Source organism: Mya arenaria, chromosome 5 (assembly GCF_026914265.1).
Source record: "Mya arenaria isolate MELC-2E11 chromosome 5, ASM2691426v1".
NCBI lineage: Eukaryota > Metazoa > Mollusca > Bivalvia > Myida > Myidae > Mya > Mya arenaria.
In genome coordinates this window covers 4,655,432-4,679,977 of record NC_069126.1, presented here as the reverse complement: position 1 = coordinate 4,679,977, position 24,546 = coordinate 4,655,432, and the positions used below count along the sequence as shown (strand labels likewise).

General features: G+C 32.7%; 1 protein-coding gene across 5 annotated transcripts in view; it reads right to left on the bottom strand.

Annotated features, from left to right (window-relative positions):
- The window catches only part of LOC128234376 (muscarinic acetylcholine receptor M1-like), a 327,690-nt gene that overhangs the window by 270,877 nt on the left and 32,267 nt on the right, over positions 1-24,546 (bottom strand). Inside the window, exon 1 of one of the 5 annotated variants that reach the window (XM_052948587.1) lies at positions 17,890-17,934. The exons of 3 other annotated variants lie outside the window; for them this stretch is intronic. The gene's annotated coding sequence lies outside the window, so the exon portion shown is untranslated. Of the gene's footprint in view, positions 1-16,525; positions 16,593-17,889; positions 17,935-24,546 lie in introns of those variants that run through there. One more of the 5 variants, XM_052948586.1, reaches the window with a different exon arrangement.

The following is a 24,546-nucleotide window of genomic DNA, read 5'->3' as shown; positions in this document are numbered from 1 at the left end:
AACTATAATCTACCAGTTGATCTTTATATTCTACATACATTCAATATTGCTGACCACTTCAAAAACAGCCAAACAGACTTAATGGTAAATTGTTGATCTAAATAAGAATGACATTTCACTGTCTCTTCTGCACAATGAGTGATATCTTAACATCCGTTGTTAAAGGTATTATTACGATCAAGCAAAAGTGTTTTTCATTTAGATAATTTAAAAAGTGTTGATGTACCTTTTACCAATCATAATGTAGTAATGCCGCTTGAGCAAAGCACGGGCTATTTAAAAAGCTTTTGTTAAATTACAAGGTCGGAATTAAAGAAAAGCTGCAGGGGAATGCAAGTCAATTAGAAATCTCGGAGCTATGATAAACATACATAATGCCGATATTGTCCACTGATCTCACCACAGTTATATATAATATATATATATATATATACACATATATATATATATATATATATATATATATATATATATATATATATATATATATATATATATATATATATATATATATATATATATATATATATATATATATATATATATATATATATATGAATGTACAGCCTAGTGTGTTGAACTCCGGTTTAGAGAAATAGAACCAGTGACTGTTCTCCATATTAAATTTTAATCCAATCCCGACAAAACATATATCATAGTTTATATTTCTCTTCGGCCTCGTTGAAGATGATATGTATAGATCATTTTGCTGACGGAATGTAACAGCCGTATTCATTATACAAGTTTATTGCGACTTGTGAACAATTTATAGAGAAAAATTCTTTCATGTACCGTTGTATATGGTGTGGTTATTCTTCTCTTAGTGGTTTTGCAGTTATGCTTATTTGCATAATCAGTTTAAACATGTTATTTCTCAGCGCTGTACCATCAGTTCAGAATACTACAAACAACATGTCTTTAGATGGCATGATTGCATCTAAATTACTTCCTCAGTGTTGTGTTTTGTGTTAGTTAATTACGTCGGTCGTCATGTTTATCATTATATCATAGGGTTGACTGGCATTTACTAACTAGGTTCAATTTGAATATTCAATAATTTGACAATATGGGTTGTTGTGATGTTAGTTACAGGCGTTGATTGCATTGCATTGTAATGGATTTAGTTTAGTGCCATAGCTTTCTTTAAATGAGTTTTCTTTGTCACATTTTACATGAATATACCAATATATCTTCTTCCAATCATTTGTCAATTCCTTGCCTTTCAGTTCTACACTGACCTGTTGTCCTCATTTTCTGACCGAGCACCTTGGTCTAGTGCTAAAAGAACGCCGAATGATTTCATGCTAAAACTGAATTAAATACAATTCATGAGATCGCCTTTTCGACAAATCATAAGCAGAAATGTTACCTGCAGACTTCACATGCCTTATCCAGCCCAACTGCGTTCATACCTAAAAATGACATCAATCACGCAATTTATTCCTTAAATATTTTTCAATGTAAATCAGTAAATGGACATCAACAAATAGACAAACATTTCTTGCGATTTCAAATAAAACAAAAGTGAACATATTTTATATAAATGGCTGAAGTGATTTTGACAAAATAAATAATCGACTCGAACGAAATTAAAAGAGAAAGCTTTTGTCTGTAAAAGGCACCGGAAAAGGATCAAAATAGTATCAATAACTGTAACGTTTAATGTTAATCTCATTGTGTCCTCATATTGGTTTGTTGGGTGTACATGAAGATACTATCATTGGTTGTCAAGTTGTTCATGCCAATCACAATTGGACTACTGTTCCTTATCGCACAGTAAGTTTCAAGATATACTTTCCATTCTAGTCTTTCGTCTAGGATGATGTTTTAATATTGATATGTTTCTTTGATATTTGTTTAACCTTACATTGTTTTGAAGATGATACAACTTACTATTCAATCAACGTGATAGGTGACAGTGTTTATTCGTTTTTAACAAGCCTGTTAACAGATAAAATCCGCCTACCATCAGGCTACATTTCCCGCCATTGATAACGGTTCATTTGAAATACTTTTCCGCGTCGTTTAATATGACATTTCCAGATTTTTGGATAGAGCGAAAACAGCAGTCTTACCCGTTACTTACCACGCGCCAATACAGAGATGAAAGGATTGCGTCTTTTCTGTAACGTTATACGAGTGTAAGTCTTATTATTGCGGATTTTGTTAGTGCATGCTATAACGTCTTTAACGATAAGTCTTATTACGACATGGTTACATACCAAGTGACAGTTCGGAGCCACACAATACATTAACAGCTTTACATGATGTATTCTTTGTGTCAATGCAGCATGAAACGATGATTTACATTACATGAATTCATATAAAAAATCGATTATAGAATAAAAACAAGAAATCTTGAATCTAGTTTAAGTCAAATATGTTTGTTTCAGTCAACGTAATCAATTTTTAAATGTTGACATAAACATTTACTGACAGTTTTTAAAAATGCACCATTTGAATTCCGTAGGAAACATTCAATTACTAAGATAGTATTCCAGAATATTTTCCCCTCAACTTCCATTCCTTTTGGCAAAAGCAGTTATCATCCGATGAACGCAAACTCTTCGAAAATGTTCCGATTGCAAATAATCGCATAACAATATATATAGAAATTTTAATTTAAAAAGTGATTTCAAGTGGTTGATCTTTCCCCGCGTTATTGTGACGTCATTTGCAAAACTGTTTCCGGTTACTGTCGGGTCGTTCTATTTACAGAATGGGTGAGAATGGATTACTGTAAGGATTTCTCAAATAAAATGAAGCATTTTTTTCACAATTATTGAATGAAATAATGAACTTTTGGTGTAAATATAAGTATGAATTTCGGCACTGATGTCATTATCGGGGATATGAACGCAATTGGGGTGGTGAAAGTACGCGTGGAGTCCTTCGGACGCCACACACCCCAATTGCGTTTATACCCCGACAATGACATCAATCCAGTAATTTATTCCTTAAATATATTTTAAAAATCAAATTAGCAGTCATTATAACGGCGTCGGTATTATCCCTAAGATGAAATGAATGTCAAAGGTTTTACCAAAGTCACCGAATATTCATAGAAACATGTGGGTTAAGCTTAAATGAATATCACACTGGCTGAAACAAGTGATAGTCATATCTATGCACAAATTGGATTCACAAATTCTATATCCATCCACGTTCGACAACACTTATCCTTTTACACTTCATAATGCGTCGATAGAGATGACATTTAGAGAGCTCTTATATAATTGATCGAAAAAGCCGCATTTATAATAAATTTTAACACAATTCCTCGTAGCGGTATATATTTTGTGTTTTAATCATTTCATTGTGGCCACTGCAGATACGAAAGACTGCGATGGTGTTGTAAGAGTCTAAATTGATGCATCTTAAGACAGTTAACGAGATGAATAAGTAATATAATTGTTGGAATTATAATAAAATAATTCCTTGATGTTTTCTGGAATTGTATGGTACAAATATATTTTTTCAATAAAATGGTTTTTTTTTGTGTTGAGTATTGAGCATTGAGTTCGATTTAGTCCTTCTAGATTGTGTGTGATTGGTCCGTTTCTTCTTGACAAATAGTATAAGCGCTTAATGAAGACCCGTGGCTTTTGAGTTTTTATTGGATTAAACAATTCAGGTCATTCAACTCTAGGTAGTTTATGCACTATTTGGCTTACGCCGTATCTCCGTATGATTTTTAGTTAACATGCAAATAGTATTATATCTAATAATCAGACAAGACCTTTGCATTTTTGTATGCTTATCTACCTTATTTTTATTATGCCTGTAATACTGTAGAATCGAATGCAGGAAAACATAGAAACATTTCATACGGTTTCAAACTATAACCAATTGATGTGCACCTGTTCGATTAATCAGTTTGTAGCTAAAAATACATAATCAATAGGAATGCTATCTGCAAAATAGATAAAAATAGTTAAGTTAAATGGTTCATAAATTTTGTTTGATGCAATTAAGACTACGTCGTAATGTACTCTTTGCAAGGTCTTGAATGCCGCAACAAATATTTGAAAAGCGACATAATATTATACAGACCGTTCATGCACCGAATTATATGTATCAATGAGTTTATAGGTTACCACTCTGGGACTGTTCCTCCACAACGACGAAAGCCAAGTGTTTAAGCAACCTAATATTGAACTGAGCAACGAACGTACACGTCTTATGTTATGGGCTCGTAGATAATCAAAAATGTATTGGATGTTGATATGTTTAGTTATATTTCAATAAACAAACTAATAGACAAACAGACAAGCATTATGGAGAAGGGATTTCACTGCGACAAAAGACACACTCTTGGTTGTCGCAATTTACTCGCAATTATCAATTGACATAGTATTGGCATTCGCACAGTAACCTTCATAGTACGCTTTCAATTGTAGGTTCCCTTGTATGATTCTGTTTTAATTGATATGATTTTTTGATACAGCATCGTCAAGAACGTGTTGCAACTATGTTTTCAATCAACATGATAGCTGACAGTTTTATTTATTTTAAATAAGTCTGTGAACAGATGGAAACCTCCTATCATCAGGCCTATATTTGACATATTCTTCTGCGTCATTTAATATGACATACGCAAATCTCTGAATCGAGCGAAAGCAGCAGTCTTATCTGTTACTTACCAAGCATTTATACAGAGATGAAAGGATTGTGTTTTCGTGTGACGTTATACAAGTGTTTGTCTTATCATTGCAGATGTTGTTGGTGCATGCTATAACGTATATCAAAATAAGTCTTATTACGTCATGGTTACATAGCAAGTGACAGTTTGGAAACACAACATGCATAAAAAGTATCATTTGATATCATTGATACCAATGCAGTATGAAACGATGATTTACATAGCATGCATATATCTTATGAAAATATCGCTTGTAGATAAAAGCAAGAAATCGAAATTCCAGTTTTATGTCATTAATGTTAGTGTAAGTCAATGTAATCAATTCTTGGATATTCAAATAAAATATACTGACAGACAATAAAAACGTAACAATGAATCCATAGAAAACATTGAATATATTTTTTCATTTGTAATATATTGAGCAATTATCGATCAAAATATATCTCAAAAATGACAAGCAATCATTGTCTCGGCGTCGGAATCGACTGCGGTCAGAAATGAATGTCATAGATGTCCATACACATTGTGTCCGCCGTGTTTATCCATTTTGTTTCATCAGTTTTCGAACATTAACTTAATTTCTTTAAATCTATTCCTACTGGAATGCACATTCCAGATTATGTTTGCTCGCCAAAGTTAGTCGAACAGATGCCTGACCTTTTGACTACTGGGCTTGTTTCTGTAGCTTTTCATATAAATATTTATATCCAGTGAATAGGCTAGCCATCGAATGGCCGTGATGACTTAAGAAGTATGCTGTTATTATAGCGGACAGTTAACTTAAATTAACACGTTTAATATGATGTGATCTTCGCGTGCATTGACAGAAAAAGTGAAACCTGAGTTTCGATAACCTCATAAATAAACGGCCGCGCCGTCGAACCTCCCTCATTTGCAACCATAAGTGAATTGTGGTACACACTATTACACTTGATCCGCCCTATCTGTCTTCTTGACAAACACTATCACTGTACCATTCCCGGGCACGAAGCCACATCCGCCCATGGCCGTTCAGTAAGTCTATAAAACCCCGAGGACTCTTCTGTTTGTACCGCCACCCACTGTGTGTCGATCGGAGATAGTGCCTTTACCATCTTACACGATTCTTATCACGTTCGAACGTCAAAATGTGGCCACGATAAGTACGCGATTCTTTCGCTTATCACATAAACGTGGCCATACATTAGGACAGCGTAATCTCGGAGCATACACATGTTCCCGGCGTCTCTCTTGCATTGGTAGTAGCAGTCCCATATATGTAGCGAGGATGTCGCGGAACAACATTACGGGTTTTTTGGTGTGACGTTACGCCCTAGCGTTGCGTAAGTCTTAATCATTGTGGGTTTCTCATTGACTGTCAGTATACTCCGGCATGTTTGTATCAAAACATTGAAATATAATAAGACCATAATTTCGATATTATTTTCACTGACAATTATAATTCAAATTCATGTACTGTTCAGATTTTGCTTCAAAATTTTTATATGTATAAATTATGATAAGTGAAACAATTTTAACTTCTTATTAGAACACAAAATATATGAAAATAAGATTTTTGATAATTTAAACATGGTCAAATAATGAATGCATATTAAATTCGTTAAAAGAAGGGGTGACTTAACAAAAAAAATATATTTAAACTAATTTCGATGCTTTGTGAACACGACCCCAGTTTCACAGCAAATAAGGCTCCACCCTAATGACGCTGTCATTTGATGTTCATATTGGTTTGAAACATATTACAACGCTTGCTATCGAAAATCAGTTATCGGTATAGCTATTTTGATTTGTATTCATGCGTGGTTTGTCTGTGATGCTTGTGTTTTTGAATGTGTTGATTATACGTTTGTAGTTGTAATTCATTGTTGTTTGGGCCCTTGAATAGGACTTGTAAACAGGGTACTACTCTGCTTGTATTTTATGTAATTGTCAGTGTATTGTTGTTGATCAGTCATAGTTGTGTATTGTCATTACCGATAATGGTAGTAACTGCTCGGTGAATCGTTACTTGGAAATTGGGTCAGTAAATTACACAGTTATAATTGATAGATTTGTATGTAATCATAAAACAAGTTAAAAATGCAGCTTCGTCTCGGATAATAGTATTTCCCGCATATTGACAATATATACTGTCAAACTGAAAGCTATCCGATATTTGTATAAAATTGAAAATTATTTGACGTGTAATTGTCGACACCTTTTAGCCAAAAAAAGTGTCTTCACAATCAATATGTACTTTTTTCCCAAACAGATTTCAACTAAGCACAGATCTACCAGAGTCGCCACATATTTCTAAGAACATTAGTCAAGCTAGAAGTCAAGCTAGAAATGATATCGCACTGGAAGAAAAAAAGTGAAAGCCATCACAGAGTTTAAGAATGATGAAAATAACGAAGGCTACGATGCCTGAGCCACGTGTTTATTGTATACGTTTACTTAGAGTATTGTTAGATAAACGAATATTCATTTCTCACAAATTCCGTTTTGATCCTATTCCGACATCACATTTCCATTATACGTCTCTTTTGCATCATTAAACATGACATTTACAATTCTCTCAGTTGAAGAAATGAAACAGCCATATCTAAAATTTATAACCACTAATTATATCTTTAGAGAACAAATTTCGCTTTTATGCAAAATAATGTGTGGCATTTTTGTTTCTGGGAGGATTTTCAGCTATTTCTACATGCAATACGTCTGGCAAAATGACAACTAATGCATCTTTTGACAGTGTGAGTGATTAATAATTTGCAAACATGTTGAAATTATGCTGTTTGAGAATTTCCTCGTTGTTTAATCATTTGTAAATAAAATAGCAATTAAAACGTTACAAATTTCTCAAAATATCTTACATAGCTTACATTTAATGGTACGGATCCTCAATTATGCTAAAGAATTTTGTTTTTTCTTTAACGCTTGTTTATGTAGTCCTTTTCGCCAACTATTCAAAAACAAAACATTAATGCTACATGAAGAATAGACAAGTGAAATATGCCAAATACAAAAAAATACTAACATAATTGAGAAGGGATCAGTTCAGCTTATACTTTGTTCCGCTTTTGATCAGTAGGTACTTGGCGTTTACTTCTTAATGGTCTAATCACTGACTCAGGAATCACCAAACAAAAAAACCCCCAAAAACACTTCTATTACATGACAAAAACTCATAGTACTAGGACACTAGACATTCCGCTGGCTAACCACTTGCCATGTAGTTTTTTGAAAGATATTTCTTATTTGACTATGTCTGTTATACCCGAGTAGCAAAGGTACGTACAGTGAAACGTAAAATTATTGCATATTTCTACAACCGTCAATCAATTGAAACGCATCTGTTCGACAAATCAGTTGTTTCTTGCAAATATACGATCAACATAAATGATATCTGCTATATGAATTAGAGAACATCAGTATGCTAAAATAGTTCATCAACTGTGCTTAATGCTTAATCAACTAAGAAGAAGATGGTATGTACTTCTTAAAAGTGCCCTGATTTCACTTGTTAACATTTTGCCAAATTGCGAATTAAGAGAGGAAATATTAAATGATGATCAATTAGGTTTATTTCGAAAGTAAGATTAATGGATGTTTATACACTGTATTATGCACTGTCAATTCTCGTTTGCTTATCATCAGTAAAGATATGAAGCAAATATACACGCATGCAGGCTGGTCATTCCGAAGCCACAAGTTTTAAAAAGATCATGTTTTCCTTTATGCTAGAAGTCAGAAGTTCACAGAACATGCACTATTACCATTGGTATGTTTTAGAAGCAATCCTTTGTGTGTCTTCTTGGATGTACACTATAAAGTATGAATAGTACTCGGATTAATTGTTTTTCGAATATTTTTGAATATATCACAACGTTTTGAAATAATTCGTTTTTTTATGTACAACAAATCATAAAGTCCAAATTAGAGGATGTTTCTTTCTTTAATTTAAAATTTAAAACTTTGTTAGTTATTGACCTTCGTCTGTGACAACATGTTACAAAAAATAAATTCACCAACAATCTTAGAAGAAATATATAAATCCATTCTTTAATTGCGGGTGCAGTCACTAATACTTTTTTAACATATCATGACACTTCCAGTGCTTTGCGATGCATTTTCATACATTTTCAGCTAGTTAATGTCAATCGAACAAGTAATTGAAATTTATTTTAAACGGCAAACTTTAAACTGCGTACAAGCAAATTTTAGCATTTGCAACATATCACCAAGAACATCATTGATACAAATCTAGAAAAAAAACGTAAATTACAAATGCTTATTCATCAATAAAATAAAAAAAATGAATTTAATCGACTCAGGAAAACCATAATTTAGGTACATATGCGATGATAAAATGTAGGTACATGTAAAGATATGAATATTTCATCCAATTATCCTCTTCAATTTTACTAAATAGCTTCTCCACAATTTCGACACCCTCACCCACGGGTGGCACAATTATCTCTGCTGAAACCACGTTTTATATCACGGTACGAGTTGGTTTCTTCGTATATATTCCGAATCGTTTTGGAATTTTCGCAGTTGAGTGTTGATTTCATATTCAAAATTAAAAGATAAAAATGTTTTTAAAAAAAAACAGAATATAAGAAAAATGGATGAATACTAATGGAAAATTTTCATCAGTTTGAATGGTTTCGAGCTGCTACTTACCCATTGTCACTAGATGGCAAGATGCAAGCTTGAACAGTTCTGGTTGTGTGTTTACTTTATGTTAAATAATGTTAAAAAAGTACGTGATATACAAATATATGGAAATGCTGAATACTAATCGATAGTTTTCCTTTGTTTAAAGGTTTCCATTTGCAGGAAACTAACTAAACCATTGTCAATAGCAAAGTAGGTACACAATTTCGAAATGCTTAAATTCTTGGTTATCAAAATTTTATATTTTATACAATGTATTCTTTTACTAAACATGGACGTCATGCACTAATGTCCCTTTTAGTAGTTAAATTTACTTTTTGGCAAAGTACAAATGTCTAGATAAGAGTATTAAGAACTTTAATTTCATATTGATTTATATTGGGTAGCATAACGCATATTCATAGTATATTGAAATTGTTTGGGTTTATACAATTGACAGATAATATAAGGGTTTCTAAGTCGAACATAAGACGCTGGTATATACGAAAAAAATCAAGATTTCAATCTTGCTTAAAAATTCACACGGATAACTTCGATATGTTCCTTACAAAATGCAACGGGATGATAACAATGGTTTAAATAAAATATCGAGTCAAACGACAGTGACAATCCGATAAAAGAACAGAAATAAACAAGTAGACTTATAGTTGGTTTCTTTACCAGAATCTGGGTTGTTTCTCAATACTTTAATGAAGAAATAATATACATGCGTTCATTTTGGAATCTCTTTCGGTGAATAATACTTTTTCGATAAATATATATTTGACATGATCATAAAATCAAGTCTTAACCTTCTAGTTGAAACAGGAGGATACACTAATATTGACTTGAGCCAAAGGAAATGTAATTACTGTAAAGGATCATTTATTTAGACAGGCACATTAAGAGTTGCTGGTTTGGCATTGCTGTGCTATAAAAAAGCGCTACTTGTTTCATTGTCATGATGAACCCTTCTGAGATTGTTTAATTTTAACAACTTTTGGAATGCAATGCCACTCACTCAATCAACATGAATATACATGCAAAAAGCTACAGAAACATGCTCAGTAGCAAAAAGTTTAAACATAAACCCGGTTTAGTGGCAATGGGCAACGCTAAAGTCTGACAGTGTTTAACATTTCTAACAAGTCTGTTAACAGATAAAACACTATCATCAATACGAAATTTCCCGCGTTATATAACGGTTCATTTGAAATTATCTTCTGAATCATTAAACATTTTTGGGGAACGAAACAATCTGAGTCATCACTCATCACTTGTTGAAAACAGAAAAGAAAGAATTTACTGTCATGAAATGATCTACGAGTACTCATTTTTATTGATGCAGGCTGTTGTTCCAGATTAGTCTGATCACGTCATAGATATAACCCAGATGCAGTTTGGAATTTGGAATCTTTCTAGTGATGCAATAGCAACAGACCACACTGTAACTGAGTCATGAGCAACAGGTCATGATAGTTGTGCAAAACTACTCAATAGAGATGTTTTGTATTGATTGCACAATATATGTTTTGTTCATTAAGGGTATTAGGTCTTTTAAGCTTCATTGGTTTAAGCACATAATTGGCAAAAGTAAGTCGGAAGGATTTGACAAAATGTATGCCCTGCCAAATTTGTCCATTTTGGTATAAAATCGCAAAACTATAACGTACCATTTGATCTTTATATTCTATATACATTCAATATTGCTGACCACTTAAAACAGCCAAGGGCTTTATGGTTAATTGTTGATCTAAATATAAATGACATTTCACTGTCCCTTCTGTACAATGAGTGACATCTTAACATCCGTTGTTAAAGCTATTATCACGATCAAGCGAAAGCGTTTTTGATTTAGATAATTGTTAAGTGTTGATACACCTATTTCTAATCATACTGAAGTGATGCCCTTGAGCAACGACACGGACTATTTAAAAAATATTGTTAAATTACAATGTCGGAATAAAAAAAAGCAGCTAAGGGGATGCAAGTCAATTAGAAATATTACTGCAATAATAAGCATACACAACGCCGATATTGTCCACTGACCTCCCCACGGTTATATATATATATATGAATGTACAGCCTAGGGTGTTTAACTTAGGTTTGGAGAAATAGAATCATTTTCTGTGCTCTATATTATTTTTAATCCTCTCCCGACAACACATATCTCATAGTTTACAATTCTCTTCGGCCTCGTTAAAGATGACATTTCCAGCTCATTTGGCTGATGGAATGAAACAGCCGTATTCATAATGCAAGTAGATAACGACCTGTGAACAATCTATAGAGTACAAGTTTCACTTTCATGTACGGTTTTGCAGTTATGCTTATTTGCGATAATAACGTTGAGGTGATTTATTATGCGCCTTTTGACAGCCCGCGTGATAAAACTTAGAAAGATTGTCCGAAATAAGTTTAAACTTGGGATTTCTCAGCGCTGTACATCAATTCAGATTACTATAAACACCATGTCTTTAGATGGCATAATTTCAACATAAAATAATTCCTCAATAATGTGTTTTGTATGTTGAATTTAGCAGTTAATAACGTCGTAATTTTTACAAGTATTTCATAGGATTGACTGGCATTTACTAACGAGGTTCAATTTGATTATACAATAATTTGACTATATTGGTTGTTGTGATGTTAATGACACAAATTTAGTTACAATTATTGTCCATATTGTTTGCATTGCATTGTAATGGATTGAGTTTAGTTCCATGGCTTTCTTGTAAGAACCAATAAATAAAATACCATAATATATCCTCTTCCAATCATTTGTCAATTCTTTTGCTTTTTAGTTCTACTTTGACCTGTTGTCCTCATTTTCTAATCGAATAACTTGGTCTAGTTCTAGAATAAAACGCCGAACAATTTATTGCTCAAAACAAATGTAAGACAATTTATGTACAAAATCGCCATATCGGCAAATCATAAACAGAAATGTTACATGCGGACTTAACATTCTTTATCCAGCCCAACTGCGTTCATACCCCAGAAATGACATCAATTACGCAATTAATTTTGAAATATTGGTCAAGGCAAGCCAATATTGAACATTAATTAAGAAAAAAATCTTAACTTTTTTTTAAAAACTAAAGAGTAAACATTTTTTATACAAATGGCTGCAGTAATTTTGACAATATAAGTAATCTACCCGAATGAATTTTAAAGGGAATGGTTTTTTATGTAATAGGCACTGAAAAAGGGTCCTAATATTATCGATAACTGTGACGTCTTATGCTGATCTATTTGCGTCCTCATATCGGTTTGTTAGCTGTACATAAAGATGATATCATTGGTTGTCAATACTTTCTTTGTAAAAGCAAAATTGACCTACTATTGCTATACGCACAGTTATGTTCAAAATATAATTTCTATTCTAGTTTTGCGTCTATGATGATGTTTTAATATTGATATATTTCTTTGATATTTGTTTCATCTTACATCGTTTAAACGTTATACAACTAAATATTCAATCAACATGATAGCTGACAGTGTTTATTCGTTTTGAACAAGTCTGTTAACAGATAGAATCAGCCTACCATCAGGCTACATTTTCCGCCATAGAAAACGTTTCATTTAAAATTCTCTTCCGCGTCGTTTAATATGACATTTGCAGATCTCTGGATAGAGTAAAAGCAGCAGTCTTATCCGCTACTTTCCAGGCGCAAATATAGAGATGAAGGGAATTGCGTTTTTTTTTGTAACGTTATACGAGTGTAAGTATTATCATTGCGGATTTTGTTTGTGCATGCTATAACGTCTACCAAGATAAGTTTTAATACGTCATGGTTACATACCAAGTGACAGTTGGGAGCCACACAAAGCATTTACATTTTAGATGATGTATTCTTTGATAGCAATGCAGCATGAAACGATAATGGAAATAATGTGCATTCTTATAAAAAATCGAGTATAGATAAAAGCAAGAAATCGAAATTCTAGTTTAAGTCATTTGTGTTTGTTTCAGTTAACTTAATCCATTTTTGGATATTGACATTAACATGTTCTGACAATTTATAAAAATGCACCATCTTAATTCCGTAGGAAACATGCCATTCATAATCGAAAAATATAAAGCAATACTTCCGCAATATTTACACCTCAACATACAGTCCTTAGATCAAATGCCTTTCGGCAATAGCAGATATCATCCGATGAACGCAGCATCTTTGGATATATTTGGATAGCGCATCATCATATAACAATATACATATAATTGTTTATCTTGTTTTTGTTTATATTGTGTGTGCGGGTCCCGTAAAAATTAACCAATATTTTAGATAGTGTTATTTTGTATATATGTTAAATGCATTATGGGCATTAGTGTTTCATTTTCACGTTTAAAAGTGATTTCAAGTGGTTGAACTTTTCCCGCGTAATTGTGACGTCATTTGATAAACTGTTTCCCGCTACGGTCGGGTGGTTCTGTTTAAAGAAAGGGTGATGACAAAGCGTAACTGTAAGTATTTCTTAAAAGAAAAAAAGAGTATTTTTTAACAATTCCTGAATGAAATAATAAGCTATTGGTGTAAATATAAGTTATGAATTGCGGGACTGTCATTATCGCGGATATGAACGCAAAGGGGGAAGTCAAAGTACTAATGGAGTCCTTTTGACTCCACACTCTTTTACCAACCCAACTGCGTTAATATCCCGATTATGACATCAATCCCGCAATTCATTCCTTATATATATTTCAAAATCAAATTAGCAGCCATTGTTACGGCTGCTAATTAAACATTAACAAAAATGAATGTCAAAGACTTTCAAAGGCATATTTTAACTGGTTTACATTACAGATTTAAATTAAGCACGATTTTACCACAGTAAGCGAATGTATACATTTTGTACGATTTATATTAGATGAACGAATATTTTTTTCTCACAAATTCTTTATTCATCCCAGTTCGACAACATATATCCTTTTAAATTTCGTATTGCGTCGTTAAAGATAACATTTAGAGAGTTCTTAGATTATTGATTAAAAAAGAAGCATCTATAATAAATTTCGACACACTTCCCCGTAGCGGTATATACTCATTGTGTTATTTTACCTTGTGGCAATTGAGGCTACAAGAGACTGCGATGGTGTTGCCAGAGTCTCAATTGATGCATCTTTAGACAGTTTACGTGATGAATAAGTAACGTAATTGTTGGAATTATGATTAAATACTTCATAGGTGTTGTCTTTTGCTTCACATCAGCTATACGATTTTCACCATGTCCTGACATTTCATGGTACAAATATATTTTCTCCATTAAGTTAATGTGTTTCTTTTGTGTTGAGTATGGAGCATTGAGTTAGATTTAGTCCTTCTAAATTGTGGATGATTGGTCCGTTTCTTCTTGACAAATGGTATAAGCGCTTAATGAAGACCCGTGGCTTTTGAGTTTTTATTAGATTAAACAATTCAGGTCATTCAACTCTAGGTAGTTTATGCACTATTTGGCTTACGCCGTGAAGTATGATTTTTAATTAACATGCAAATAGTATTATTATCTAATAATCAGACAAGACCTTTGCATTTCTGTATGCTTATCTACCTTATAAATATTATGCCTGTAATACTGTAGAACCGATGCCAAATGTAGAAAAAAAAACATAGAAACATTTCATACTGTTTCAAACTCTAACTTGACATTTACAATTCTCTCAGTTTGCGAAATAAAACAGCCATATCTATAATTTATAACCACTTATTAAATCTTAAGAGAACAAATTTCACTTTTATGCAACGTAATGTGTGGCAATCTAGCTTCTGGGAGGATTTTCAGCTATTTGTTCATGCAATACGTCTGGCAAAATGACAACTGATGCATCCCTTTACAGTGTGCGTGATGAATAATTTGCAAAATTGTTGAAATTAAGTTATTTATAAACGTTCTCGTTGTTGATTGTTTTTGCAAATAAAATAGCAGTTAAAACGTTTCGAAATTCTCACAATATCTTTGCCTTACATTTAATGGTATGAATCCATTTTTCTTAATTATGCTAAAGAGTTTTTGTATTTTTGTTTAAAGCTTGTTAAAGTAGTTCCTTTTGTAAATATTTAAAAAACATAACAGTAATGCTTCATGAAGAATAGACATGTGAAATATGCTAAAAACATAATACTGCCGACATAATTGAGAAGGAAGCTTAGCTACTTGGCGTTTACTTGTTAACTGTCTATTTAGGTTAACCCCATTTTAGTTTGATATCATTTATTAAAGGTTCGATTTGTAGAGAAAGAATTTATAAAAAAACACAGAGTGTTTTGGCCACAAAAACCTTTATTGCATAAAAGGCTATTTCACAACCATTTTCAGCTAAAATGAAGAAAAAAGGCACACACTGTAGAAAAATTTCTATATAATGTAGTTTCGGTCATTAATCTTACAGATTAGTTATCAGAAGGTACCTGCCATTCAAATGATACCACGTTGACATTGGATGCCCAGGCATCAACTTTTGAGATTATCGAAATTGGCTCGATAGAATGACGAGCTAATTTCACAAGAATGTATACATTGAATAGATAAAATTGGGATTTTGATAACAATATTTTTCCCACAATTATTTGCAAAACATTTGAAACCGCCATATTGTATAAGAATGTCTTTACCACTTTTGCAATCGTTATGCAATCTGCTAATTATCCTGTGAAATTCACAGAAATGAATTAGATAAAATTGAAATCAACATTGGTTATTATTATCTTCAAATTTAATCCCCATCGTTCATTGTAAAATTAATCAAATAGAATTAATGAGTATCGGAAAAGAGCTCTTTTGTTTCTCCGAGAACGTTTTTATTCCAGAAAAGTAAGACAGTTCAGCAATTAAATGTAAACACAACAATTACAGGTTTAAAAAAGAGTACCCATTGTTTTTCGAAATTGTTTTTTTTTGGTGTAATATGATATTGCTTTGTTGTCCTTTCTTGTGATTTGACGTACCTAAAAAAGGCAATTTCGGATCGCGCTAAAGTGCTGACCAATTAACCGACATTATAGGATTATTTCATGAATCATTTTTTATTAATTTGTTAAAAAAATATTACTTATGATATTCCAAAGCTGATATTTTATATGTTGTAAGAGCATTTGGTTGCAAACAAAACTCGCTTATTGCTGTGAAGGTCGATCATTTTAGTATAAACAAATGTTCTCATTTGATGTTCGTCATATATATATTGACACCCTACAATAAATCTGATCATACATCACACTGCAATACTCTGTAGTACTCTACCTGGTTATTCTATTCGTTTCAAAAAGCTTCACTGACTCAGGAATCACCAAACAACAATGAAAAAAACACTTCTATTACATCACAAAAATCAAACCTCTAGGAACCTAGACATTCTCCTGGCTTACCACTTGCCATGTATTTTTTGAAACATACTTCTTTTTTGTCTATGTCTGTTATACCCGAGTAGCGAAGGTAAGGACAGGTAAACGTCCAATTATTGCATACTTCTACATCCGTCAATCAATTGAAGTGCATCTGTTCGACAAATCAGTTGTTTCTTGCAAATATACGATCAACATAAATGATATCTGCAAAATGAATAAGACAACATCAGAACGCTAAAATAGTTCATCAACTGTGCTTAATGCAAATAAGAAGCAGATAGCATTTTCTTAAACATGCCCTGTTTTCACTCGTTAACATTTACCAAATTGCGAATTAAGAGAGGAAATTTTAAATGCTTATCAGTGAGGTTCATTTCGAAAGTAAGATTAATGGAGCTTTATACACTGAACTATACTCTGTCAGTTCTCGTTTGCTTATCATCCGTAAAGTTATGCAGCACATATACACGCATGCAGGCTGGTCATTTCGACGCTGTAATTTTCAAAAAGATCATGTTTTCCTTTATGTAAGAAATTAAGATATTATGTGTGTCTTCATGGATGTACAACATAAGCTATGAATAATACCCGTTTTAAATGTTTTTCGCATATTTTTGAAAATTTCAGCACGTATTGAAATATTCTGTTTTATATGTACTTTATACATGCTAGGCGGACGATTTTAATCATTAAGTCCAAATTGGAGAATGTTTTTCTTTGTTTTCATCTAAACATCAAAACTAATATCATACCTGAAAACGTAGACTGAGATTTACCTTGCAAGCGTACGTATAAATTGAAACGCTATATACGTACGTTTACGCATAGTAGTTATTGACCTTCCTCTGTGACTACATGTTACAAAAAATACTTCACCAACAATCTTAGATAAATATATAAATTCAATTATCGAATTGTGGGTGCAGTCACTAATACTTATTCAACACGTCATGACACTTCCAGTGCTTTGCGAAGCTTAAACACGGTGCAACTTCTTACATTTTCTCCCAGTTAATGTCAATCGAACAAATAATGGAAATTTATTTTTAACTGCAAACTATAGACTGCGTACAAGCAAATTGTAGAATTTGCAACAACATCACTAGGATCAGCATTGATACAAATCTAGAAAAAAAACTTAAATTGAAAATGTTAATACATCAATAATATAATAAAAAGATATGATTTAATCGGCTCAGGAAAAAGGTATAATGTGTATAAATTATGATTTAGGTACATGCGATGATAAACTGTACGTACATGTAAAGATACGAATATTTTATCCAATTATCCTCTTAAATTTGACATAATAGCTTCTCCGAAATATCGACAGCCTCACCCATGGGTGGCACAATTATCTTTGCTGAAAACACGTTTTCTATCCAGGTACGAGTTTCCTTTTTCCGATATATTCTGATAAGTTTTTGAATTATCACCATTGAGTCTTCATATTCAACTTCATATTCAATCTTGATTAAAAATATACACGGATACCTCCGATATGTTTCGTTCAAAATGCGACAGGGTGATTTCAACGGTTTGAATAAAATATCGACATTTAACTACAGTGAAAGGCCGATAAAAAAGAACGAAACTAATAGACTTATAGTTGGTTTCATTACTCGATCCTGGGTTGTTTCTCAATTATTCGATAAGAAAATAAAATACATGCGTTCGTTTTGGAATCTCTTTCGGTAAATAAAACTGTTTCGATAAGAATCGAGTTGATATAATCAAAACATTAATTGTTAACTTTCTAGTTGAAACAGGAAGATGCACTCATATTGACTTGAGTCAAAGGAATTGGACTTACTGTTTAAGATATATCGGTATGAATGTCATTACATTAGTGCACTCATGATCTGGAATTTTTATGCCGTTGAACTGACGTTTTAGACACTGTTATCATGTGGGTTACTTAAATTAAAGCTAAATTAATTTCAACATTAAAATATATCTTGATACGGTCGAAACAATTAACAGTTCCTTCACAAAACAACCATATATTCAGGTAGGCACATTAAGAGTTGTTGTTTTGATTGGCATTGCTGTGCTATAAAAAGCACTACTTGTTTTAATGTCACGATACACCCTTTTGATATTTGTTTAATTTCAACATATTTTGGAATGCAATGCCACTCATTCAATCAACCTGAAATCTGACAGGGTTTATAATTTCTATCAAGTCTTTTAACAGATAGAAACCTGCTATCACCAATACGACATTTCCCGCCTTAGATAACTGTTCATTTGTTGAGATTATCTCCTGCGTCATTAAACATGAAATTCTGGGGTAAAGAAACAGTCCTATCCATCACTCACCACTCGTTCAAATAGAGATAAAAGAAAATTTCTCTCATGAAATGGCGAATTTTTATTGATGCCGGCTTTTGTTCCAGATACGTCCGATTACGTCATATATTTGACCCAGTGGCAGTTTGGAATACTTCTAGTGATGCAATAGTAGCAGACAATACTGTAACTTATGTATGAGCAGCAGGTAATGATGGTAGTACTAAATATAGCCGGATTGTGCAAAACCACTCAACAGTGATTTATTTTTTAATTATTAATTGCAGAATATATGATATTGTGATTAAGGGTTAGACATATTTTTTAAGCTTCATTGGTACAAACACATAATTTGCACAATTAATTACGTCGGAATGATTTGACATAAATGTATACACTGACGAAATGTTTTCATCATAATAAGAAACGCAATTCTATAATATTATATGTTCATTTTTACACTTGCAGTATCTGAGATAATCCAACAGCAGTGCTCAAAATAACACTTCGAAGAAATTAAAACGCACAGTCAAAGCAATAAACTTGGCATTTCAAACTTGCAATAAATTAATCTTTATAAATCGAGTAATACTTGAATCTTGAACAAATGACCGTTTATTTTAAAAACGGTATGCATGCATGGACACGATGCACAACCGCAGCTTAATTATTACTGCTGAGATTCCGGCTCTATGTCAAGACAGATTTGAGTTAATCAATATTTGCATCCAAGATCGTCTAAATGTTTCTGAAGAGTTTTTGTTTTGAAAGTTTGGTTCTTGTCCTGATAAACGATACCTGATTTTTTCGTAAACATTTCATTTTATTCTTTTTATAACCGCAAACATTGGTAACTGCCTTTGCGAGAAATATGAAAGTCATATTAATATCGATAATTCCAGGCTCTAGGAAGGAAGGTAGATAATAGTTCTTCAAACACTGTTCCGACTAGTTTTACGTGCGTTTAACATTCAAAAAGTTCAGTTTTCAAAATCAAATAAATGTGAGATGCGTAAAATATTACGAATTGTTTATCTTTCATTGTAAAACCACTCACGTTTACAGCGTTGAGATATTTTAGGATAAATATAGTGTTATGATCGAACTCTGCATTGACCAAAGTAAAACATGCAATATTGAGGAATGAGCTTTCTTTAGAGCATGTGCTCTTTGATCTTTATATTCTATATACGTACAATTTTGATGACCACTTTAAAAACAGCAAAGGGGCTTTATGGTAAATTGTTGATCTAAATATTTTCATGAATGACATTTAAATTTCCCTTGTGTACAATGAGTGACATGTTAACGTCAGTTGTATAAACTATTGCCACGATCTAGCAAAATCAAAGTGTTCTGATTAAGATAAATGTAAAAAAATTGATGTGACTATTGCCATTAATAGCAAGTGATGTCCATTGAGAAGAATGAGGGACTATTTAAAGAAATAAAAAACAGTTGTTAAAAACAATGCGTAAGTCGGAATTAACCACATAGCTGATAGGATAATGCAAATCAATTAGAAATGTCACTGCTATGAAAAGCAGAAATATTGATCAATGACCTTTCCACAGTTACGTATATGAACATACAGCCTAGTGTATTTAACTAAATTCTAAAGAAATAGAAGCATTTTCTTTTCTCCAAAATATATTTTGATCCCATCCTGACAACACATATCGCATAGTTTACACTTCTCTCCGGCCTCGTTAAAGATGACATTTACAGATCATTTGGCTGATGGAATGAAACAGCCTCATTCATAATACGAGTAGATAACGACTTGTGAACAATCTATAGAGAACAATTTTCAAATTCATGTACTGTACAAATTCATGTGGTGTGGTTACCTTTCTCTGATCGGTTTTGCAGCTATGCTTATATGCAATTATACAGTTGAGGTGAAATATTATGCGCCTTTTGATAGTCCAAGATGTTCCGAAGACTATAAACACCATGTCTTTAGATGGCATGATTCCAACTAAAATACTGCCTCAATGATATGTTTTGTGTGTTGAATGTAGTTGGTAACTACGTTGAATTAGTATTTCAAAGTTGACAATTTATTTGTCAACACCTTTGCTTTTCAGTTCTACTTTGAACAGTTGTCCTCATTTTCATTTTGACTGAGTACCTTGATTAAGAGCAGGAAAAAACGCCGAATAAGTGTCTGCTTTTCATTGAGGTAAGGCAACTTATGTACAAGATCGCCTTTTACGACAAACTATCAACGGGAATGTTACCTGTATATCAGAAACAAATAAAATTTATAAAATTGTTCATTTTTTCCTTACTTCAAAAATGAAAACAAAATGAAGAACTGGCATTGCAAACTTTAAGTCAATTGTCAAATAACTGATAATTAAATAACATTGTTTTCAGGTAAGTGTCATAGATATTTAAAAAATTACTATTAGTTTTCACATTATCAGTAAGCATACGTTATGTTTTACATGGCATGTCGAAGAAAGTCAAACGGGTCCATTGCACAGGCAAAACCCATTAAATTAATTATATTTTATTTTGTAATATGCCTTCAAAACAGTTCCCTTCTTCTGCCTATATTCCTATGAATATCCACACAAATGTACAACATAAAATTTACATAATACTATTATAAAAGTAAAGTGATGAAGCGCAAAGCAAATACGTTAAACACTCATCAAAAATACTATCTTATTGTTTTGACCATAGAGTCTTAAATGTATGATGCAGATCTCAACAGCTGCAATAGTCATTTTTACATCGAAATGACACAACAATCTTACCGGTTATTCCAAATTGTAGTAGAAATCCGATAAAATATTCACACTATCGCCAAAATTTCGCCATACACAGGTCTTTTTGACTTATGCTACTGCTGTCATGTGCGCCTGAAATGATCCCGATGATACGATGATACCATGAGGATCGTCTAGGCGCTCATGACAGCAGTATAAATAGTCGAAAAGACCTGTGTATTGCGAAATTTTGGCGATAGTGTGTATAGTTCTAATCAGATTTCTGCTACAATTTGGAATAACCGGTAAGATGGTTGTTTCATTTCGATGTAAAAATGATATTCTTTGCGCAGAACGCAGTCATATGCTTAGGATTGGTATATTAGCTATAAAATTCATGTCTGAACTGGACGTTTACCGTTTTCATGACGAATTGTGTTTTGGAGAGTTTCTTCTCTTGTCAATTATATAACCCTAGTAGATTTTTTGATTTTTTAGAAAATTGAAATATCGTCGACAAATCATGATTATTAGTTGTATTGTGTTCCATGACGTGATATGCAGCCCATAAAATGTATTTTTACATTTTTAGGATCAGGACTGATTTTACCCAGCTGAGGCCACGGCAACTATTAAAAGTAAGCCAGGGGCAGCTGTTGTGATCTGTCACATACATTCAAGTCTCTGCAGTTTTGACGTGCGGTGTTCAAAGAGCTTATTTTCTTCAACAACACTGACGCTATGGATTGGCAATTTAGGTGCATTCCTAAACAAAATACAATAGGCAGGGACTGGGGCCCTCGTTCATTTATAATCCGATTTTATGCGATATCAGCTAGGGTTATAGCAAAGAAGGGGCTGAACGTCTTGGTTGTGACATCAAATGGTTTCGCTCAAAGATTTATAAAACGATTAATACCTTCCAACACTTTTAAATTGGTAAACAGTCACACCGAGGCTATTGATAAGGGATTTAGATGCATTCAATAACAAAAATATAAAATTGTATAATAAACAATGAAAGGGGGCCCTTGTTGTTTGCTGTTGAGTTCTTCTGCTTTCTTAATTTGATGTAATGCGATAACAACTAGGGAAAACAACACCTAGCTAAAGCAAGGTAGGAACCGTTGTTCTTGTTTGAAACATCGAAAAATACACTCAAAAGTATTTAATACCCTTCCAACTGTTACGCTTTTATATTTCATATCGTAATACGGTTTTTGGTAGCATAAGCTTATATCAATCAAGAAACATTAAATCAAATAGTACACTATTACAGATGTGAGCTTTAAATATAGCAGTTGGTTAAACAAAACAAAATCTATGTTTAAGATTTATTAAAGCTCTTAAATTATAATCAACCATATAGCATTATGCTACCAACAACAGTCTTGTATATATCCCTGTGTAGTCTTGGCTTTGTTTCTTATGACAGTACAATATATGGAAAAGACTTTGCAAATAATTTAATGGAAAGGAGGTTTGCCCACAACATATCAACTATCGACGTCGAGTTGGATGGCAAACTAATCAATAGACAAACTAACCAGGCTAATTCCGTGTAAAATTATCTACTTGAGGTTTAACCGGTTTGCGAGTGCTTAACGTCTGTCTTCTCCCAGCATCTATCACCTATCAAAATAAATGTACATTAAGATCATATAATATGACAGCATATAGCAACCAACAGACCAGGTTGTTACTTTAGTGTTACAAGTTATTGCTACAAGGCTTGTCCCTGTATTTTTCTTTGTATTGATATTAATGCGCTATATTTCGTGGTTCACTTAAGGAATAAATTGTCGGATTCATGTCATTATCAGGGTATGGTTAAAGTGTGTGGAGTCCGTAGCACGATGTCAATGATTAGGAAACAACGAAATGAAAAAAAATGATTAGCATTTGATAGATGGAACTTAGAGGTAGAAACATGGGAAGCTTTCCAAATCTTTATTTTTGTAGTACTGAAATAAGTTATCTGTTTTGTCCAGGAATAAAAACATGAATTAATATTTTTTTTTATTAAATCTGAGTGTGTTGACTTTTGTGTCTAACACAACAGAAGTGGGTTGATGATAGTGATTTTATACGCAAACCCTGTATATACCGTCACATCATACACCATTTGGACATGTAATGGTACCAGCATGAACAACAACCTTTCTTTTAAATAATACAATGGAAACTACCGGGAAAAGTCCATTAGCAAAACAATCAAAGAAACCCTGTTTAAAGACTAAGTTCTAATGGGTTAACATACACAACACTCGTCCCAAGTGTAGGTAATATTAGTATTATTGACATGTACATAAAAACACTCAACTAACTAAAAACGTAGTGTATTTTTTTTAAGATGCATGCTTTTTCTGAAAAAAAAGCAAAAAATCCTACCTGCGTACGTGTGCTAGTTATGATCCGAACAACAAAAAAGCAACGCACTTTTAGCAAAAAAAAATAAAAAATAAGGGTATTTTGTAACCGAAAGAATTGAAACAAAATACGTATTCTGTAGTTAAATAACGTCTTAAAGAAAAATGCGTTCTCAGCTGATGATAAAAAAGAATCACATCATTAACACCATAAATTGTAACGAAATGTTATATTTCTTTAACTGTTACGACAAATCCAATAAGATGAGGCATTACTTTTTAAATGTTCATGACGTTTTTTTATACACATTAAGCACCGGTCTTTTGTAATTGTGTTTGTTTTTGATAAATCATTAGAAAATATCCAGTTTTCCTCTGGAGTTCAAGATTGGAAATACGAAACAAAATCAGAAATTAACGTCCAGATTGCTGGAAAATTGCCAAGCAATTTTGTTTCAATTAAATGGTTTATAAACATGTAGAGGGGCATGATATCTGACCAGTGGAAACAGGGCAATACTAGATTACACATGTTC